The following is a 22,446-nucleotide window of genomic DNA, read 5'->3' as shown; positions in this document are numbered from 1 at the left end:
ACTTAAAGAGTCAATATAGGCTCGGATCACTATCCCTCTGACAATCAGGTGAGAGTGAACACTGATGACATCCATAACAAAGCCCTTCAAAACACCTATAAGGTTTGAATGGATGCCCCAACAGCCGCGGTTAACGAGGTCATAGAGATGTAGTATCGACAAATGATCTCTTCACAAAAACTAGAAGACCGTTGGTACGGCGGCAAACATATTTGGCTCTATTCGCCAAAAAGGTCAGAACGAGCTAGTAACAGAACCGGTTAATGCTGCGAAAACGCGGGCGCGAACTCCGCCGAGCAGAAAAGCGACTTCACAGACAGAGGAGACATAAGGGGAAACAAAAACAATGCGAGCTCGAAAAGTACATGGAGCAACCGCAAGTCAGCAAGATGAAGTCACACCTCGATGCTGATCCTGTCGAGACAAAGAAGAAAATCTATACTTTGATCAGAACTATAATATCGGTGAGTTGGAGGTCCACTAACTGACGACGGCGAACAAAGACTATCAGAAATTGTCTGTACAATTCATCGGTTTAAGAACCATAACTCACCAGGAGCCGATAGAACTTAGGCTTGAAATTTCAAATAACGGATCATCTGATAATTGACAATAAGGCATTATGCTACCCATACATATCTATAAAATATGGTTGCCATTTACCCTTGGTGAGGTATACCGTGCCAACCACGCCCATCCGCTGTCGTTCACTGTAACCTAAAATGCGGTTCGGTTACCCCCACGATTGTGTCGTCTGCACTCCTTCAGTACTGATCTGTGGCAAGTGCCCTTGGTCACTTGAGAGAGTGGATTCCACTGATGTAGTCGGCAATGGAATTGTCGCCCCTCCCCAATGTATGACTTACGTACGGTTGGCGAGCCTGTGCGCCGACCAAGTTCTTCGTTTGCAATAGTATCAGGCCAGCGTACCCCGATGATGCGACGCATCATCCTATTGACGAAGGCTTGGAGCTTTTGAATAACAGTGGGAGCCACTTCCATATAGCAACACAGAAAGAACATTACCATAGAACAGTCTCAACTTGATCTTGGTGTTGAGATAACTGCATTTCCAGATCTTAAACAAGTCAGTGCTGCGTTATCCATACATGAGCACCTCCATAATTGGTACATTTTATTGAGGTTTCAGGTTGCTGAGTATCATCTACAAGGCTGGATAGCCCTATATGTCCGGAGCCTCATCGGCTTATACCAAATCAGCAACAGATTGGATTTTATCTGAGGCAAGTAATGGAAAAATTGTCTGTTTTCATAAACTTCAAGCTCGTCTATAAGATCCGAAAATTCGATATCTAAATTAAATTAAAAAGACTGACTAAGCTGATCCTGCCCAATATGCGGGGCCAGATAAAAGCATCGGGAAAAATTTAGATAGAATGTCCTGAGATCCTAACGAGTGCCGGCTGTTGCGTCGTTAATGATGAAGGATCCATACTGGAAAAATCATTTGGAGCGTTGGCACGGCATTTCATTTTTTTAGTACAGTAATTCAGATCTGAGTAACGAAAGCCAAAAAAGACATGGAGAAAGCAATGTGAATTTTCGTTGAAGGCGTCTGCGACGCTACTTTCCCATATATAAATTTTGTTGAAATTTGCTAAAAAGTAGTTTCAGCAAGCTATAAAAAAACTCGGAGAATTAGAGGGGTCTAGTTTGGCTCAGATGTTGAATTTCTGATACACAATGTCACCAGCAACCGACGGTTTGCACATAGTGGATATAAATCAAGACATCAGTCGGCCACCGGAATTTTATCCTTCTTTACTGATCCTTCTTTACTTTTCTTTTCTAGAAATGGGATATCGTACGGGATCGCGCTGCCAAAAAAAAACCTATCAATTGCATGCCAACTGTCTATAAATTCATAACGTCCATTTTTATTCGACGGTCTCAAGTTCGCCTGAGAGAGGAAGAAGAGGGAATTACTGTAGTCTAGACTTCTGTGTAACATCTAGACCTCTAAGGGTGTAGATGGGGTGAACCTCTACCCGGGATAGTAGTTAATTAGTTCCCTGTTGAAGAGGCTCAAAACGTTACGTGCCTGCCGCGAAAGGCTAAAAATCTCGATTTTAATATATGCTGGAGAAACGGAAGCTACGCCTCAGATGCTACTATCTTTTGATTTAGATAACGAATCAAGATTGCATGCTGAACTGTATGAAGCTCCTCGACAAGGATGACGAGGCATCCCAGAATGTACGCTTTTTCCGGTTTCTGCTCTGGATCCTCCTCCACTGAACACATTAACACTTTGCAGATAATTCGTCTGCTCTTCATTAAATTCCCGAACGACGGTGCAAAATGTCACGTGTCGCATCGAAGAAAAATTGCAGAGGAAGTCGAAAGCAGAGCACCACAAGATGGCATTCTGTTGTCGATACTATTCTGTCCCGTTATCGGTGACGGTTTTCATGCTGCTTAATTCGGAGAGCAGGCTGGGCTTAAATGAACCATGACATCACCTCTCCAACACCACAACTGCGCTAATGACTCCCTGTTCTAAAAACGAACCGTGAACCTTGGCCAAATAGTTTTAGATTTGTAGAAGGAGCCAAACAGAATTGGTCTAAAGATATCATTATAGGAGTGTCCATCCGGAGCCTAACAAGAGTTTTTCCGAGGAACGTACCGTAAAGGCTACCAAGTTCGATTGAGGTGTTGCATTATTATCGCATTGTGTAATCATCGACTCTATCGTTGTGGGACAAATAACATCATAATGAAAAATAAGGCAGAGTCATTAGAGTCTTGAGTGTATCTTTCACAAGGTAGGCTGACGTTTGTAACAATATGGACTATATGTTCCAGATTTATAGATATGAGACTCTTGGGGTGCAATTATTCGTCTCAAAGAATCACATTATATTATTTATAACTTCTTGGAAGCGACCTCACCTAGAGTTTGATGTCAAATTCTTGATGACAGGAACTACAAAGGATTTCTTCATGTCCTTTAAAAATAATTCTGATTGTAAAAGTCTTGTTCAAAGGTATGAAAATTCCCTGTCAATGACTATGTCGGGGTATTACAAGTAAAGCTAGCTGAAATCGGGTAGCTTCGGTTGCTAACTCGATTACCTTAGTATCAATAGATGATTTAAGAATTATCAATTTGTTCAGTAAATAAAATAGTACATCATTTGATGGTTGTTTGTTAGATACTAACCTATGATCGCCCACATTTTAAAAGATGACCCCTCATGAATATCTCTTAGAATGGGTGAAATCTTAAATGGCTTTCCCTTGTTAACGTGTTAAGTATTGTAAGAAACATTGATAAAGTGGGACTTTCAACATATGGAGGAGGAGAGACTCGATACAAGCTTGTGGCGGACACCCTCCTTAAAAAGTTATAGACCCTCAAAGTGTTTTTTTTATATATCATAATGGTAAAGCTGAAATTTTCAACCCTACCCCATTACGATGGGAGGATATGGGTATGTAGTAAGTAAGAAGGAGCGCTTCAAAGTGGGGCTATTTTCATTTGAAAACGATAGGGTTTAATTTCGCCTCCAAAAAGGAGGGTATGAAATGAGAAGCGAGAGATCTTCTCACTCAAATCTTATTGGAAATTCGCGCCGATCCTCCCTTAAAGAGTTATGGCACTTCAAATAGGGGGTATTTTGGTATCATCACAGTTCAGTTGGTCTGCACCACCGTCGGAGAGGGAGGGGATAAAGAGAGCATGGAGAAGGAACCTTCCCCTTCATATTTCATACGCTCTTTATCCTCTCTCCGGAACGGAAAAGGTTGAAAATTCAAACTTTAACCATCATGGTAAAAAATACCACTTTGGGGGTCACGAAGTCTTTATGTGTTTCTCGGTTTTGAAGAGGGGGAGACTTCCCCCCCATAAACTGGGGATTGGGTTAAAAATTCAGATTTTTATATTATAAATAAAATAAAATAAAATATTATAAGGTTCGAAGGAGTGTTGTACCAGATAAAATTCATCATGTGATTTGTAGAGAGCTCGACAATTCATATAAAGTAAAGGTTCTGACAACGGGATTGTGTCCGTAAATCGTTCGAACCCCTGGCTTCGAATTACGAATAAGTAAAACAAGTAGAAAAACAGATTGAATTAATTTGTTCGCATAAACTTAATCTCTGAATTTACTAATCCTTCCATTAACTATAATTTGCTATAGATGTAGACATAACCCTCAAAGACCTTATGTCCAGTTACAAGTGACTCGCTTAGGTTCTACCTTTAATTCAAAAAACTTCATTTCTATGGAAAAATAAAATTATCTATAAACTCCTACTCCACTGACACATTCATTTACCGTTTTATTGCTATTCGCTATAATTTGTATAGTGCAGAAATGAATCTTTCAAAATTTGACTCACCAAATGATGATGAAGTTAGCTATCATAGCTATTCTGACCTGCAAGTAAAAAAGAAATAAGTTAGAAAATTTATGAAGTAGCACTTAAGAATTAAAAATAGGTAAAGTGATTCAACAGATCATATGAGTTGATTCATCCTGCTCTCACCCTAAATATTTTTTCATCCTCCTCGAAAATTGCAAGAGACCCCAAAGGATGCTTTCTTCTCGCCAAAAGTTTGAAAAATAAAGAGCAAATAATCGACTCAATTTTAAGGAGTCATATTCATGTCATAGACCAGCATCTAGAAGTTCATTGTTCTCTCGGAATCCAAAATTTAATAAGATCTATGGGACCATCATTTACTTTTGGATTCTCAAGTTCGCCTCTGATGCAACAGTTGCTTCTTTTTCGCTTTTTCTGTCTGCCAATGAAATTTTTATTGACTTGTGTTATTTGGAAAAAATGATGCAGTTCCATTTTGAATTTACATCATTTTCCTGCAGAATGTGGAATCGCTCCATTCACTAATTTTATATCTAAAGTGCGCGGAGAAGGAAGTTATTTTTGGTCGCCAAAATTTATCTGAGTTTTAAAAGCGCTGGAAAGTAAATAGAATCAAATCATTCTTAAGGTTTTGTGTAACACAAAATCTTATTAAAACCGGTTTACTGTCTGTTCAAACCTATTGTCTCAGAAACAGTTATCCCAATTGATGCAGAATTTGGTTGAAAGGTGGGCACTGTGAATACCCTCACATGCAGCGCATCGAACATTAAATAAAAGGTTTCGATAAGTACTTTCCAACGCTGGTATTAAGTTTGCCAATAGTTGTGATAGGAGGGAATGCGGAGCCGGAAAATGATAATTTCCTTCACGGAGCCATTCTCACAAACTACCCAATCAGAAAATCGGAAAAAAATCACAAAGCCTAAGCCTCAAAATGCACTCCATACCGATACCTGTTTAAGTTAATATATTTACTATAAGTATACTTTGTACAAATTGACTGGGAACCACCTCTCCCCTCCAACCCCCCCCCCCCCAAAGTTTATCCTAGAATCATAAAGTAAACCGCAGGAATATACTATAAAGCATGATACTACCAAGCGTTACGCCAGCAAATTTTGAAGTTCCATCGAAGTGTTCCGCTGACACATGCTTGCAAGCCTCTATGTTAGTCAGGCACGGGAATGTGGGGGGCTTCTCCGAATACTTCGAACATCATCAGCAACGGTGCAACAACCGGTATCCCGTCTAGACCTGCCTTAATAAGGAACTCAGACACCCCGGTTTCGCGCCGAGGTCCACCAATTCGATACCCCTAAAATCTATCTGGCGTCCTGACCTACGCCATCGCTCCATCTTAGGCAGGGTTTGCCTCGTCTTCTTTTTCTACCATAGACTTTCCGGGCTGGATCATCATCCATCCATACGGATTAAGTGACCCGCCCATCGCAACCTTTGAGCCGGATTTTATCCACAACTAGACGGTTGTGGTATCGCTCATAGATTTCGTCGTTATGTAGGCTACGGAATCGTCCATCCTCATGTAGGAGGCCAACAATTTTTCGGAGGTTTCTTCTCTCGAACGCGGTCAAGAGTTCGCAATTTTTCTTGCTAAGAACCCAAGTCTCCGAGGAATACATGAGGACTGGCAAGATCATTGTCTTGTACAGTAAGAGCTTTGACCCTATGGTGAGACGTGTTGAGCGGAACAGTTTTTGTAAGCTGAAATAGGCTCTGTTGGCTGACAACAACCGTGCGCGGATTTCATCGTCATAGCTGTTATCGGTAATGATTTTCGACCTTCGATAGGAGAGATTTTCAACGATCTCAAAGTTGTAGTCTCCTATCTTCATTGTTTTCGTTTGACCAGTGCGATTCGATGTTCGCTCTTTGTTTTTTGGCGCTGACGTTGCAACCTGAGATCTGGTCCCGCCTGCTCGATCTGGAAAAAGGTAGACTATACAGCTCGGGTTGTTCCTTCCATAATGTCAATATCGTGCCCTGTACTTTTCGAGTTCACAGACCTGTTGGTTCTCCCAGGCTTCCTTCTTCCGTCTGTGAAGTCGCTTCTCCGCACGACGGCCGTTCCGACTTTTCTTGCGGCTGGGGCGTTTTTCAGGTGGTTGTGAAGATCAATTGTTGATGCTTCATCTCCAGGGCATCTGTTAGCTGCGGTCATTGCAACATCTATTTCCCCTTTATAGGTATTACGAAGGGCGGTGTTGTGAATGGCTTTAGTATTCACTCTCACCTGATTGTCAGAGAGGATTGTAGGTGGTGTTGTTATTCGAGCTCGGAGCACTATGCCAACGAGATAGTGATCCGAGTCTATATTGGTCCCCCTATATGTTCTGACATTTATCAAGGCTAAGAGATGGCGGCGTTCGATCAGCATGTGGTCAATTTAGTTAAAAGTAGTCCCGTCAGGAAAGGCACATGTATGTTTGTGGACAACTTCCCGCGCAAACCAGGTACTCCCAACAACGTGCGATACTGCTAACTGAATAATCCGCAGTCCGTTATCATTGGTATCACTACGTAAGCTATGGTAGCCGACTTACCGCCTGAATACTGGTTCCATCCCTACTTGCCTGTTAAAATCTCCAAGTATGACTTTGATATCATATCTGGGACAGGCTTCGAGTAGAAGGTATCCTTCTCCGACTCTGCAGTTTCCTCTGTAGGGGCGTGAACGTTTATGAGGCTTATATTTCTAAATTTGCCTCGCAAGCGTAGTATGCATAGCCTTTTGCTCATATTTTCAAAACCGATAAAAGCAGGTTTAATTTTTGGCTGACTAAGAAACGCACTCTGAGCATATGGTTTACTGGATGGCCACTATAATATATGATGCAGTGGCTCTTCTTTAGGAAACCGGTCCCTGGCCAACCGATTCTGTTACGTTGTTACATCAGCCCTGTATTGGGACAGAATATCGGTCAGCTGCTTGGCAGCTCTATCTCTGCACAGGGAGTGCACGTTCCATGAGAAAAAGCCCAAATCGTTATTCCGTTGTCGTTGCCAGGTTCGTCGTTGTAAAGTCCATCCTATCCGATCCTCCTTCTGTGGGTTCATAACGTTGGTTTTCCGTATCGAATCCTCTCAGGTTTGTCAGCCCTACCCAAACCCCAACCTGGACGACCAGGTTGGGGGTGGCGCTTCGATGGAGTACGAAATATGCCGGCGGACCTTCACGGCCAATTTAGCCATTTTTTTAGGTTTTTGGGGTAGCTCTTCTCTTTAGGTCGCTTCTGGTTAGTCATGATGGTCGTTTGACCACCGCAATTCCGACTTAGTCATTACGAATGGCGCTTAGCGTGGCGCCCAACATTTCTTAGATTTAGACCTAACATTTCTTAATTATAGAAGAAGATAGCTTGTTCCGATTCACAACTTCATTTTGTTGTGTCAGTTAGAGAAACAAAAGTTTTTCAACATTGTTCCCAACTAGGCTCCACGTACATTTGACGTCATCTTTCTAGTTTTTGGCCTTTTTTCCCTAGAAGCAAGTGCTCCTCAATTTTCCTTTCCACCTTATAAAGTAGAGTTTCTAACCCTATCCTTGGTAGTATACCACAAGAGTTAGTTGTTTGTTGTGTTTGCCTTGGAGACTTAATGTCTCGTAGGTGATTGCCTTCCAAAAGTCTCTGGATCTGTGGGCCTTTGTAGTTGTATGTGAAAAGATATTGTCGTCCGAGCTTCTCTTCTCCTATGTGAAACAACTGTCTCTTCATTTCAGAATTTGAAAAATTCTTCTTCGTCAAGATGAAGTGGCGGGTGAGATGATGGATTCGTTGCCGTTCCGTGGTTAATGATTCATCCATCATTTCAAACGAAGTAAATTGAATTCTCGCGCAACAATTTATGAGGTTGGGATGAAATTTTGTTCGTCTATAAGTTTTGCGGTGTTTGACTAAGAGAGTTGAAAATTAAGGAACATCCTCCAAAACAAATGGCCTGAGGATGGCAAGGAAGGATGGGAACCTGAGAGGTCGCGCCTCACTAAACATCTGAGGCAGTAGGAACAATGATCGAGGATATGACCCGTCGTGGATCCTCCCTTTTGATCGCAGCACTCAGGTCCGCAGTTTTTTGTGTAAAGCAAAACCTTATTAAAATCGGTTCAATGTCTGCCTGTCTGTCTGCCACGCCCGATTTACTCGGAAATGGTTGAACCGATTGTCAGGAAATTTGTGGTCTTTGCGTCCCTTTACATGCAGCGAGTGGAGGGGTGTATATCTTTTTATCACTGAATATAATCATATAGGGTAGCAAATGAAAGGGCTCGACTAGTACTTTCGGAAACTGATCCTATTTTTGATATTGGGTGCAACATAGGAGTGATAGGGCGCAAAATGTGTGCCCCAAAAAGTGTAACAGGCCTCGTTCTCAGAACCTATCCATCCGAAAAATTTTTAAAAAATCACAGTTATTGAACTATATGAAATCTAGGCCTCAAAATAAATCCCATTCCGATATCTGCACAAATAAAGTTAATAATAATATATTACCATGTTTTTTAAATTTATCGGAAAACCCCCCTTCAGTTCTTCCCAGAAGTATGAAATTAATCACATTAATCACGACATCAGCATAGGCGATAATATAGGACATAATTCCGAAAAGTTAAGTTAAAGTTAACAAAGGCATAGAAGATCATTTCAGGTAAATTTCTAGCACCGTAAATCATCAACATATAAAGTGAAATTATATGAACAGCGGAGTCTATCATCATCATCAACGGCACAACAACCGGTATACGATCTAGGCCTACCTTAATAAAGAACTCCAGACACCCCGGTTTTGCGCTGAGCTCCACCAATTCGATATCCCTAAAAGCCGTCTGGCGTCCTCACCTACTGCAGCGCTCCATCTCAGATTTGTTCTGCCTCGTCTTCTTTTCCTGCCATAAATATTGGAGCCCATGGAAACGTTTTAATTCCCCGTTTCGCCTTTTTTAAGGTTTTGTATAAAACAAAACCTTATTAAAATCGGTTTACTGTCTATCTGTCCGTCTGTCTGTTTGTCCGTCACACGCATTTTTATCGGAGACTATAGCAGTGATTGACACTAAATTTGGTAGAAAGATGGGAACTGTGAACGCTCATGCATAGAGTGAGTTACATCCTTTTACGTCGAATTTAAAGAGGGGTCCTCATACATGCAAAAGGAGGGTGTTATTTTTTTTCACCAAATATAGTCATGTGGGGTATCAAATGAAAAGTCTCGGTTAGTACTTTCCGAAGCTGGTCTTAGTTTTGACATTTATTGGAAAGACGGGGAGTTCGGGGGTTCGAAAGTGACCATTTATTTAACGGGACCATTCTCAGAAACTGCCCAACAGAAAAATCTGACAAAAATCAAGAGGCTGCCACTATATGGTGGCTAGACTCCGAAATACCTTCCATATATACTAATGGAACAAATTCACACTCAAATGTCTTTATAAAAGAAATACACGAAACCTATCATATCTGAAGTGTCCAGCTTCCGGCTTCCCGATTTGTTTTTAGTTGTTTGCATATCAGTGTTAATTACTCGAGATAGACAAGTGTATGTATATGTATGTGCTAATAAAGCTTTCGGATAGTAATTAATATAATAGACATGAGCGATACCAGCGATTTTTATGCTTTTTTCCACGAATAAAGTGAAAATGCGTTAGATCAATTAAGTTGCGCACATACATATATGTCGTCATGCGGTAATAGGCAATGTTTGTTTATTTATGATGAATTTTGTCGCTGATATGATTTGTAAATGAAACTAAATAACGGTAACTTCTTCAAACTAAGAACAAATCTCCTACCAAAGTCAGTCAAAAGAGTGGAGAAAACACTAAGGGAATGTGTTGACCTTGTTAAGAACTTACCCGCATTACGTATGTCTAATCCCTCTTTGCCTAGGTTTAGAATACAACTCAAGGTACATAAAAATGGGAACCAAACACGGGAAATTATCGCGGACACTAATTTCCCTACCTACAATATTGCCAAATGGTTACTACAAGAAGTAAACGCTATCGGTGACTATCGTAGCAAATATGCCGTAAAAAACAGCTTCCAGGTGGTCGAGAAGCTGAAGGATACCAAAATCAGGCAACATGAATGAAATCCTAGTTTCATTTGATGTGAAACTACTGTTTACACAACTTCGAAACCTGGCTCAACAAATACCACACCTCAATCAAGGAAAAGAGGGAGAATCGCCAATATACAAAGCTAGCGTCTATATGTATGAATGAAGACTATTTCAGCTTCCGGAATGAATACTATAAAACCACTGCAGGTACGGCAATGGGTAACCCACTTTTCCCTCTACTAAGCGAAATGTTTATGGTAGGTTTAGAAGAACTAATGGAACAGCGTGGGATAATGCCCACTTTTTGGGTTAGATATGTTGATGATGTACTAGCCATCGTGGGCAAATCACTGTTGAATGGCTTGCTAGAAATAATCAGTCACTGAAGAAGGATACATGTTGTGTCCGAAACACGTGCTTGCTACCTCAACATAAATAAATTTAATAATAATAATCGTAGGCGCAACAATCCAGATTGGATCAGGGCCTTGAAGTGTGTTAGAGCACTTCATTCCAGACCGTTACGGTACACTACAGTACACTGTAGGAGGAAATGTGGTCAGCACTGCGCTCGCCCGAGATTATTACCCTGATTTGAGTCAGGTACTCATTCACAGCTGAGTAGACTGGTATCCGACGTCAAATCACGATACAAATCACACTGCTTCTAGTGAAATTTGAACTGCGACCTTCCGTATGACAGCCTTGTGCTCTAACCACTTAACTATCCGGACACTTAGTTTAATAGGTTTTTGTATGTGTATCTTGCAGTTTGGCAAAATATGGCGAAATATTTTATATTCTTAACTACTTCCGATATCCCGACTTGTTTCATTTTTATTTCGCGCGAATCCCCACGTAAGAATATTTTTTAGGATCCGGTGCAGAACCACGCACCAGGAAGGACATGTGAAATGTTCGAAGGACCCCCCTTCACATTCCCGAGTCTGGCTAGCACAGAGGAGTGCAAGAACGTTTCAACGGGACACTTCGATGGAGCTTCAGAATTTGCGAACAGAACTTCATGGTCAACTAAGCCATTTTTTAGGTGTTTGGGATACGTCGCCCCTCACGGTCATCTTCGGCCACTCATGATGGTCATTAGACCATCGCAATGGCATTTCTGCCATTGCACAAGTTTGGTGGAAGTAGCACTATTACTAAAAGTTATAACAAGTCAAAGTTCTCTTTTGTGCAAATCCATTGCAATTCAAAACTATGTCAGTGTCACACTAAATAGTAATAGTAAATATTATGACAAACTAAATAAATAAACATTACGAGCAAAGTAGAAATGGGACAAATACCCATTCAAATATTCTTACATAAGCGATACACAAAACCTTCCATACCTGAAGCGGATTCCCTATTCGTTATATTTGAATCAAGCCCAAATGCCCCTTCCCCCCTTGCCAATAAGTGTGATATTGTCGAAAGTTAGTATAATTTTTAGATACACTGGTTTAGTAGCTTCCTTTCCAGTATTCATTGATTGAATAATCCTTAAACTCATATGCAATACGATGCATTCAATCATACAAGCTCGAATCGGCGAACCAAAACGACCTTGGAAGGCAGATTGCGCAGATAGAAAAATTGATATTTTTCACTTTTTGGTTACGCTGGCATCGTTTTTACCTTCCTCTAACCCGCCGCTTTTTCGAATAACAACCATTCGATAGCAGATAGAAATCATCTTGGTCCTTTAGGAAAATCTATCTCCATGGACCAGATACGAACGGAATACAGAAAATAATCTTAACTCACAATAGCTCCGAGCAGTCCTTGAAATCTTCGCACCGAACTTTTCGAATAGTACGTCAGAGAGGGTAGTGCAAGGCATTGGTGTTCATATGGAGGTACATATAAGCTTCTATTTTGGACTCAGTGAAATTATTACAGCGAAAAGGATACGTATATATATATGAGGACGAAATATAATTTATGAATATCGAGAATAAGAATACTTGTTGCTGCCACTTTGCCCCAAAAGGTATCATTCCTATAATTAATTTGGAAGATCTATGAAGAGACATGTAGTATTTATATACACTGGTGGGTTCCTAATGAAAAATACAAAGCAAGTCGGGAAACCAGAAGGTCGGCGATTCAGATACGAAAGGTTTTGTGTATTTGCTTTGTAAGGATATTTGAGAAGTCCCATTTGTACTTAGCTCCTATATATTTTTTTCAAAATATTCGCTTTAGTGTGATACTGATATTGACATTCTTAGATAATATCATAGTTGATTTGCGCAATGTTGACCTGTTATAACTTTGTTAGTAATAGTGCGATTTCCACCAAACTTGGTAGCTGCTCTATATTATAGTCTACATTACTGCAAAATTGCATGATAGTAAGAAATTAAAAGGGTTCGTAGTCATTTTCTGGATAGGATTATTAATTTTGTCTCAGCAGATCGTGATTTTTTTTTCTGACATCTTGGCACAAAATAGAGATTGGGATTCTCACAAACGAGGCAATCCGGGAAGCAAGATCTTAGCTTGAAGACGCTGGTCGTGCACTCGCGGAGCATAAAACTGAAACATCATCATCAACCGAAGAAACATCCACAAACACATCTCTCGTTCATAACCGACTCTCGAATATTGTCATGATTGACCAAAAACTACACTTTAAGCCACATCCTGAAATTTTAGCAGCAGACTCCGGAGATACTACATTGCTGGTGCAAAAGCTACCGAACATAAGCGGTTCAAGGTAAAGCCGTCGACTCCTTACCTCCAAAGTTGTTAGGTCTATTTTGATCTATATAGCGCCTGTCTGGGCGTCGGCAATGGAGTTATGCTCCATAACCGATTAAGTACACTGCAAATGTCGTCGGCCTACTGCACATTATCAGGCGAAGCAATATATGTGATAGCAGACATAGTCCTCATCGACATCTTGACAAACGAGGGACGGATCCTACGACGATGAGGTAGTCAACGATTGCCACGAACCGAAGCAGTACTGGAGAGACAGCAGAGATGGGACGATTCACTTAAAGGAGCTAAATGACAGAATTATCCCAGATATCTCAAACTTAATTATGGTACCGCGCTTAACATTATAGCTTCGGGCGGGACCACTCACCATATCACCCGACATGCGATATCATAGCGGAAGATTTGGAGCATGTTGCTTTTAACAGTCGCGGCACACAGGGGGAAGGTGGAAATTGTCGACAGAGCGCAGTTGTCACCTGAGAATATCATGAACCACATGTTCTGAAACATCTCAGAGGGCGGTGGAAAAACGCTGAATAAGCTCAGCTTAACATTAGTGTTGACAACAAGTTAGATACCATCGTCCGCAGGAACAATTTGTTCTCCGTTAGCCTTTGCCTTATACAGTAACGGGGCCCACCCGTATAGATTGAATTCACCATTTTTCTCAGGCATACGCTTGATTCGAGTGAAATCAAAACGTTCTTAAATCACTATCTAGCGTTTCAAACCATCGCTGTTTCAGTTGGCCTTTGGGTTGCTCCCCGTTGTATGTAACGATGTCGTAAATATGGTTGTCAGGAATGCGCAAAAAAGTGTCTTTTTCCTTTTTCCATTGGACTCCTTCAAGATGCAAACACCTCCTCCTGCTCCAAATACCAGCCTAATGCCCTTCTTTGGTTTCTTAACGATGATCCCCTTCTTCTGCAAACTGGACAGGATCTCACATTCCAGATAGACTACAGAAAACAGTTCCAAAAGGGACCCGCCGTTTGAGCGTATCGACAGTTCATATCCCCATGTTTTACGATTTCTTGCCACATTATTCACAAGGCGAAGTGGACTACGGATGCCCTACGATTCGTTATCTTGGTGAAGTTATTCCTTTACATCTTCGGCTGCTTCTCAAAATGGATGAGAAGTTTTCCAGAAACGCCGCTCAGACATATGCCCGCAAGCTCTTTCGTGACGCGATGAACGGTAACATCAGCTTCAGCTTTCCTTAAGAAAGGAACGATGGGATCCTTTCTCCACAGTAATAGAGATCTAACGCATCGGAATCATCCGCGATTGCAGCCACCATCAGAGGACTAACATCTTTACCTCCACCGATTTACCTGCACGTTTCCGAAATCAACCACGTTTTGTGACGTTCCTTTGGGACGTGGCCAACAACTTCATCTTTACCAGAAGAAAAGGCATTTTTGACGACGGCGCAGTGCTCATCAATATTCTCGGGAAGGTGGTTAGAGTATGTGCAGCAAGAAAGTTTTCCCAATACGGGACGATAGCCGGATCGCAAAAACGGCTTGTGCTGAATTAAGGGTTCAATGCTCTATTCCGCTGTGAGCAGACGCATCAGACGATGGTTTCTCTTGGAGGCGCATCAACAACCTTTGTTAGGAATATTCAGAAGACAACTCCGAGATCTAATGCTTCATTCATTACCGGTCAATGAAACTTAGCAGACCTTGAGCCAGACTCTGTGCACGAATAGTTTGTCGGCTATTACGAGGCTTACTTTAAAGGGATTCTTAAATCTGTGGGGACCTTAACATCAACGCGTCTGCATCATTTAGCTCTATTTGTTCAGTGACGAGTGGTTGAGTGATCGATTTCTTTCCATTTACTATCCTAATATTCACCAATTTTAAAATACATTTGTATTTGTCATATTCACAACTTTATCTATAAGACTCTATCTTTTTTCTAACTTCACACAAAACCCTAAAACTTATTTAAACATTTCGAGGTTAATATAGAAAAATTTCTAACATTTCGGAAAATTCTAAATCCTGTTGCACATTACGAAATGCAATCTTAACGCTTGTTTCTGGTTAGAGCGAAGAACATGTGAATGTCAATGGATTTTGCTGTTGTAATGAGTCGTGTTCGAGGCATTGTATTGAGAAAAAGGTCGAGGCGGCTTTTGTTATTGAATTTTCAATTCAAGGTCGAGGGAAAGGACAAAATTGACCGACCATTTAGCAGCAACGCGAAGACGAACCGGGGAGTTCAGTTCCATTGTTTCTGTGGTGTTAGTGTTAGTGTTAGGAAAATTCAGGTAACGTATCCAAGTTCCTCGTTAAAATTTTAGTGATGTCGGCGGCCATCAAGTTTTGAATGCACAGTCAGGGTTCCTGGTCAGTGGTCTTCTGAGGGATCTGCTGAGGAATCCGAATCCCCCGTCTCCATTGGATTTGCACGCGGCAGTGGCAATGGCGGAAGTCGTGGAGAACTTTAGAAGCAAACAGACTGCCAGCCTGCTGAAAATATTGAAAATCGTCGTGAGTAGGTAAGCTTTGTTCAAGGTAACTCTAAAACTGGTCACGAGCGCCCTTAAGGGTCCCTTCTGAAGTCTACACCTTTCGAGAAAGGGAATATTTACAGGTTGGTATAGGTATTTACTTTTCAGTCAATTTCGTTATATCAGGTGATAATATCGGCAATTTGGTGCGTGCTCCCAATAAGGACATTGGAGAAATTTGGGTAAAGACGTCAGAATTTTCTCGGAATCTGCCCGCCGAGCTCCGCGTTGATGTTCATGTGTCGTTCTTTCAAGTGTGGGTCAATTTCGGTGAGAGTTCGGACCTGTGAAAAGTTTATTTGAGCAGGCGTTTCAACGTCGCCGTCGTGTAAAATCCAAGATCGGGTCGTCTCCAGTTCGCAAAAGACACCGTCACTCCAAAGATACAACTGTTTAGATTTTGTATTTTGTAGATTTTTCATGTAAATTTCAAAGCGCAAAGTTGTAGCGATACTTTAAAGCAATGAGCCTGCAAAGTTAACAAAAGTTGCCCCCTTATGTAAGCTTGACATTAGAATGACTTGACTTGACTTGGAATGACATTTAACAATAATGGACTTAATTATGGAAAATTTACGAATATTGCCATTTCAATTGCAAGAAAACGTGGCTTTTATGTTAAGCAAATTGTTCAAGACCACCCATGTAATGCGTAATATCCGTCTATTTTCCATAATTAGGCATATCATTTTAAGATTCAAAAGCTAACTGGGACAACTTTTGCCAATTTTGCAGGCTTGTAAGTCTAAAGTATCCTTACAATATTGTGCTTTGAAATTTAGATGAAAAAGCCGATAACATTGGCCCAAGATATTTAAATCACTCACTTTTGGGCAGGTCGCTGCAACTGACAGTGATAGTCCCTATTTCATGGATATCGATCGGTCGATCGTCAAAAATTCAGTTTTATTCAGATTTAATCTCCATTGCATGGAGCGATTATTCCATTTTGGGACAAGTTGCTGGAGATCATTTTTGCTATTAGACGCCAGGAAAACATCATCTGCATAAAGCAGTGTATAGGGCGTTTTACGTTGGTTGTCCGATGTGACAATGTCCATAACAAGAACAAGGAGGCGTGGTCAGAGCGCGCTTCTTTGATGAACACCGACAGAGACACGAGGCGGTTTTGATACACCGGCCACACTTCGAACTTTACTTTTCGGATCGTGAGAGAGAGATTGAGAGAAATTGAGCCCGGGGCACGAGTTCCTCTGGTACTAGGAGTCGTCGTAAAGCATACCAAATGAGTTCGTGTGGTACACGGTTAAACGCTTTCTTTAGATCCAGAAATGCAATGTAGAGAGGGCAATGATTCTTATGGTGTTTCGGTGTATGCGCCAGCAGTTTCGCGTTCAAAAATCTTCATAGTATGGAACAACAACCGGATCAGACGGTAACTTGAACATTCTGCTAGACTACCTTTTTAAGGTTTTGTGTAAACACAAAACCTTATTAAAATCGGTTTACCGTCTGTCTGTCTGTCTGTCTGTCTGTCCGTCTGTCTGTCTGTCTGTCTGTCTGTCCGTCACACGCATTTTTCTAGGAAACGGCTACAGCGATTGACACCAAATTTGGTAGAAAGGTGGGAACTGTGAACGCTCACGCATACAGCGAGTTACATCCTCTTACGTCGAATTTAAGGGGGGGTCCCCATACATGCAAAAGGGGGGTATAATTTTTTTTTCATCAAATATAGTCATGTGGGGTATCAAATTAAAGGTCTCGTTTAGTACTTTTCAAAAACGGGCTTAGTTTTGACATTCGTTGGAAAGGTGGGGAGTGCGGGGGGTTGAAAGTGACCATCCCTTTACGGGGGCCATTCTCAGAAACTACACAACCGAAAAATCTGAAAAAAATCAAGAGGCTGCCACTATATGGTGCCTGGGCTCCGAAATACCTTCCACACTGATATCTGCACAAATAAAGTTAATAATAGTATATTACTATAATTTTTAGTAATTCGCTGCAAAACCCCCCTTAAGTTCATGCTAGGACGACGAAATTTCGCAACAATATAGGGCGTAACATAGAGCATGATGTTACCAAGTTTGGTGGAAATCGCACTATTGCTAACAAAGTTATAATACGTCAAAGTTGTCGCTTCATTACAAATTCAAGGCTATAAATGTCAATATCATCCGAAAGTGGATATTCTCACATAATATTGTATATGCATATATTGCGTGCTACGTACTAAGAAATGCACAAAACCTTTCGTAACTGAAGCGTCCAGCTTCCGGTTTCCCGACTTGTTTCTAATATTGGAACTATGGTACTTGCTTATCAGTCAGATGATGTTTTACTTTGACGATTGACGATTGACGAATTCACTGAGGCACAGTGTTCGATCCCAGCTCTTCGCTTTCCAGAGCTCCGATGCGTTGTCGTCAGGTTCTGTTGCTTTTCTCGATTTCATTCGCTTTATTGCTTCCGTGAGTTCAGTGGCGCTGAAAATTTCGTCTCAATGGGTCTAACGTGAGCACCTATCCAGTGAACTTAAACCCACGGTCTTCTTAAGACTGATTGATTTTGCGACCACAAGCACAACGGCACCAGTTATGCTAATTGCGCGGCTCAGTTTATTCATACTGGTGGATGCAAGTCCTACTTAAGTCTCTACCGAACTTTGAAGTATGGCACCCGTAACACCACGTTTGAGGCCCGAAGGTCTGTTGTTCGCTTGAACGTAACCAACAACTCCCATGAAGCTCTCACAAAGGGGCCAACTGCGAACAACCGAGCTGAATTCACATGCTTCAGCATTTCTTCTGGAACATGAGAATTCAGGGACTATCCCGGTTCCCATGGTAGTAGCATAACTCTGGTAAGGTTTTGTCACCGAAGCCACTTCAGATGAGTCCCCGTGCAGACTCGGGTCTGATCGTCCTAATTAGGCTATGAAGCATTCGCCTGCTGTATCACGGCCAGCAAGCCAAAGTAATTACAGCGTTTCCTATGCCACTAGGGAGGGGGTTCTCCATAGTCACTTGGCTTTGGTTTGGCCGACAGGGTTGCTGCCTCGTCTTCCTCGCCGCTACCTTGAACACGAATGGCGCTGATGGCTAGAATTGCTTCAAATACCGGCAATGCGTTTGGAAGTGGAGGATGTACAAATTCTTCCGTTGAAATCTGTACAAAATATCCCACCGTCTATTCGTCGCGGCTTGTCGGTTGGTAAGCAAGTTACAATTTTTGTGATTAGCGTAACAGAAGTGTTGAATATCCTGTGTGCGTTCGTGTCGGATCTCTCTCACCAGCCCGAGTATCGAATTAATTGTAAATATGTTTATAATGGACCACTCGAGTGATATAGTCATCAGCCGGTATATTACAGGTCTTTTCATGGAGGAGTTGCATCTTTCTCGGCATCAGGTTGACCTGTCTGTGGTGTGTATGCGGTGAAGAAGCGAGTAGTGCGATATAAAGGTGAGCTCTATCAACCGGTCATCACACCGATAAAAATTATAAAGACAAAATCCGCATATAGTTGTCGGCAGGCAACGGCATCTATTTTAGTTTACAAAGACCGTTTCGCACGAAATGTTCACCATAGGATCGAAGGTCCTTCTGTACAAGACAATCATCTTTCAAAATCTCATGTACGAGGGCGGTCCGATAAGTACTTAGCCTCTCCGCCCGATGGCGCTACTATCGCAAGAAGTATTTACTGTCGTGTAGAACATTCTCGTAGACGGCTACTGTCAAAATTTTAGTCGAATAGGACTTGTAGTTTTGTTTTTAGCGCGTGTAGAAGCGGGCGTGCCGTCGAATTTTAGAAAAATGGAAAAAGAACAATATCGGTCGGTGATTCGAATCTTGTTTTTGGAAGGGAAATCGCGCAGCGAAATCAAAGAACGCTTGGATGCTGTGTACGGTGACGCTTCTCCTTCGATGGCGACCGTCAAAAATTGGTTTAATGAATTTCAACGTGGTCGCACGTCAGTTTTTGTTGAGCTACGCCCCGGTGCCCCGAAAACGGTAGGCATATCAAAAGACCGCGTGGGTCATATCCTGCACGAAATTTTGGGCATGAGAAAGCTGTCGGCGAAATGGCTGCCGCGTTTGCTCACTCCGGACAACAAGCGCAACCGTGAAACCACTTCAGAGCAGTGTTTGACGCTGTTTAAGCGCAATTCGAAGGAGTTTCGTCGTCGTTTCGTGACCGTCGACGAAACATGGATCCACTGGTACACTCCGGAGACCAAGGAACAGTCGAAACAGTGGACTTTACCCGGCGAACGTGCTCCCAAGAAGGCAAAGACTGTGCAATCGGCAGGAAAGGTGATGGCCGCCGTTTTCTGGGATTCACAAGGTGTGATCTACATCGACTACCTGGAGAAGGACAAAACGATCACAGGGCTGTACTATGCCGAATTATTGAGCCGATTTGACGCCGAATTGCGGAAAAAACGGCCGCATTTGGTGAAGAAAAAAGTGCTCTTCCACCACAATAACGCACCGGCTCACACTTCCGCCGTCGCCACGGCCAAATTGGTCGAATTGGGCTACGAACTGCTGCCCCATCCACCGTATTCCCCAGATTTGGCCCCGTGCGACTATTATTTATTTCCTAACTTGAAAAAGTCACTCGCCGGGCAGAAATTTGAGTCGAATGAGGAGGTTATAGCCGCCACAGAAGCCCACTTTGCAGACCTCGAGAAAACGTATTTTTCAGACGGGTTAAAGAAGTTGGAGCATCGCTGGGAGAAGTGTATCGAGTTAAAATGAGACTATGTCGAGAAATAAATCGCCACTTTTCAAAAATTTTCGTTTTTTTTTTCGAAGGCTAAGTACTTATCGGACCGCCCTCGTATTCCCCGGAGATTTGGGTTCTTAGTAAAAAAAGTTGCGAGAAAAGAATTCTTAGAACAATGTTAAACTCCTATAAAAGGAGGGGCGATTCCGTGGCTGACTGTTTGGTTGTTAATAAAAGCTGATTCAAGAAACTGGGATAGGTGGCTCATCTAATTCGATTATGGTAAGGAGCCAACTCTTCTTTCTTTTATCGGTAGTAGATTTACCAATCGTGAAAACGCAGTGACTTTATATCAAAATCTATATATTTATATCTAGAGCCAGAACTAGGTGATCACTGTCCCTATGTGGAGTTGCCAAATCTCCCATCCCCTTCGTGCGGATAAGGGAATGCTCGGCGAATTTGTTATTCGCATGCACATGCACGCATCCGGACATGTGCGTGTATGGGCATGCTTATGCGCAGGCCGAGTAGGTAGGAAGTAGATGCCCACCCGTGGATAAAAATTAGCTATGGGAAGGATACCCAGAAATGAAACCAAACATGGAGGAGCAGAAGGAGAATGAAGTTACGGTGCAGGGCTTCGGAAACCCAGTACCGGCGGTTTTTGGGAGTGGGCAAGCGGGCGCCCGTCGATATCCAACGACCGCAGTGCCTCAGCAGTGGGAACCTTGGCTACTGTGGCATCTAATGTTACAAGCGTACGGGAGGGAATGGAACTAGCTCCATTGACGGACCCGTTCAGAAGGAGCTCACACACGGGCACAAGCCCCCGCGATCGCTACCCCCAGTGGGAAGAGCATAGCGGGAGTCTTCAATCAGGAAGAATCGTTGACGCCGAATCACCTGAGCGATGTTTTAGGCAATGATCAGTCTGGAGCTGCCTTTACTGCCCTCGGAAAAAAGATCATGGAGCTGTGTGAGTTTATAAAGGAGCGCACGAACATTCACCAAAATATAAGGGCCATGAAAAAAGGCATCCGTTTGACGTACGGCAAGGCCCAGGACGAACGAGTAGGGAAGTCGTCGATTGGAAAAATGAACCAGGCAACTCAAATAACGCCTGTTCAAAACATAAAAGGGGAGAAACGGGGGAAGAGGCCGCGCGAAAAGCTGAATGACTCAACAGACCAGCAAACCCCGAAAGGAAAAAAGGACTCAACTTACAAAAAGACGGAGTTCATGAAAATTACGACTGAAGCTGCCAGTGAAACTATTGCAGCGGCAACCTCGAGAAAACGGATCGGACCATCAAAGGCGGATGTGGAACCTTGGAGGAAAGTAGAACCGCGGAAAAGAAATGATCGGAGGAAGATAAGACCGTAGGTGATTATCATTTCCAAACGAGGCGAAGGGTGATACGCCGACATTCTCAGGAAAGTGAAAGCAGACCCCGAACTCACCAATTTGGGAGACGATGTCAGCCGCATTAGACGGTCCAGGAAGGGAGATCTTATGTTGTAGCTTAAGAAATCCAAGGATGTAACCGCGGACAAATTCTTGAGCCAAATCGGAAAGACTTTAGGACAGGAAGCCGACATAAGGGCTAGGAGGCCGGAGATTACTATGATATAATCTGCAAAGATATAGATGAAATCATGGCGAAGGAGGAGGTTCGCAAAGCGTTGGAGAAGCAATTCGATCTTGCCGGACTACAAGAGTCAGCGGTGAAAACGCTAAGGAAAGCCTATGGGGGAACACAAACTGTCATTATCAGCCTACCAGTGGAGAACGCACTCAAACTGTTAGCAGCAGGGAGAGTGAGAATAGCTTGGGTTATGTGCCGTCTTAGGGAACAGGTGGTGTTAAAACGGTGCTTCAGATGCCTTGGCTTCGGTCACATTGCGAAGGCATGCACCAGTCCAAATGACAGGTCAAAGCAATGCAGAAGATGCGGAGTGGAAGGCCATATCAGCAAGGACTGTGAAACTGATCCAAATTGCCTAGGTGCAAAGGGCCCGGAATACCCTTAGCATAAAACGCAGAT

General features: G+C 42.4%; 1 protein-coding gene across 1 annotated transcript in view; it reads right to left on the bottom strand.

Moving 5' to 3' along the window:
* Nucleotides 1-22,446, bottom strand: part of LOC119652878 (protein numb) — a 252,661-nt gene that overhangs the window by 120,402 nt on the left and 109,813 nt on the right. Inside the window, exon 3 of the mRNA XM_038057242.1 lies at nt 4,375-4,412. The gene's annotated coding sequence lies outside the window, so the exon portion shown is untranslated. The remainder of the gene's footprint in view (nt 1-4,374; nt 4,413-22,446) is intronic.

The sequence above is a fragment of the Hermetia illucens genome, chromosome 3, assembly GCF_905115235.1.
Source record: "Hermetia illucens chromosome 3, iHerIll2.2.curated.20191125, whole genome shotgun sequence".
In the NCBI taxonomy this organism is placed as follows: Eukaryota; Metazoa; Arthropoda; class Insecta; order Diptera; family Stratiomyidae; genus Hermetia; species Hermetia illucens.
Note: the sequence above shows the minus strand (reverse complement) of the source record. Positions and strands in the feature narration are given on the sequence as shown.